The 972-nt window shown below is 45.1% G+C and overlaps 1 non-coding gene across 1 annotated transcript; it reads left to right on the top strand.

Moving 5' to 3' along the window:
* Positions 1–403: 403 nt before the first annotated feature.
* Positions 404–476, top strand: TRNAE-UUC (transfer RNA glutamic acid (anticodon UUC)). Its single transcript has one exon. It is a non-coding gene; the product is annotated as a tRNA-Glu (tRNA).
* The last annotated feature ends 496 nt before the right edge of the window (positions 477–972 follow it).

The raw sequence follows: 972 nt of genomic DNA on the forward strand, positions 1-972 counted from the left end.
CCATCTGGAAGCTCTTATCTCCTTCCCCTCGTCTGAACAAAGGTATGAAAGGAACACTTAAAAAAAAAAAAAAAAAAAAGAAAGAAAGTCAAACTGTCTGTGTATTTAAAACAGCTTGGAGAGAACTCCCCAAAGCCAATCAGTCAAGATTCACCTAGGTTTTGACATCAGAATTCTCTCCCACTTTCTTCTTTCTTTCCTTCTATTATCTCTATGTCAGACCAGTACCAACCAATGGCAAAACCAGATCCACCACCCTCACTTAGCGCCTGGATTTTGTGGGGCAACCAGATGGAGGGGCTTCAGTGAAGGGCACAGCCAAGTTTATGGCCCGAGTGCTTCTCATCAGGGCAGCTGACTAACACGCTCTAGACTTGTCATTGAAAAGCCCATTCCCAAGAATTCCCTGGTGGTCCAGTGGTTAGGACTCTGCACTTTCACTGCCGAGGGCCCAGGTTCAATCCCTGGTTGGGGAACTAAGATCCTGTAAGCCGTGTGGCACAGCCAGAAAAAAAAAGAAAAGAAAAGAAAAGAAAAGAAAGAAAGCCCATTCCCATTCAGAGCAGCAAAAGCCACTGACATCTGCATTCTCAACAATTCATGAATTAAGGACATTCATAGAGCCCACACTAACCTCATTGTCTACACTGCCTTTCTCGAACCTCATTGTCTACACTGTCTTTCTCGTGGCTAACACTTAAGGGAGCTGACCAGAGCCATCCTATCTGGTTCAGTGATAACGGACATTGCCCAGTCTCTTACTATGCCAGGCACTGTGCTAGCAACTTTGCTGAATTAAGGTAGTTTTTCTTTACAACAGTAAAGATTCCCATTTTACAGGTGAGGAAACCAAGGAAGCACATAGGTAGACCAGGCCTGAGACTCCGGCAGGGTAGTAAACCCCAGAGCTCATATTGTCAATCCTGGTTAGTTCAAATCCACCTGAAGTTGGGCTCCTAGTGTGGTATTGAC

Source organism: Lipotes vexillifer, unplaced genomic scaffold (genome assembly GCF_000442215.2).
Source record: "Lipotes vexillifer unplaced genomic scaffold, Lipotes_vexillifer_v1.1 scaffold240, whole genome shotgun sequence".
NCBI lineage: Eukaryota > Metazoa > Chordata > Mammalia > Artiodactyla > Lipotidae > Lipotes > Lipotes vexillifer.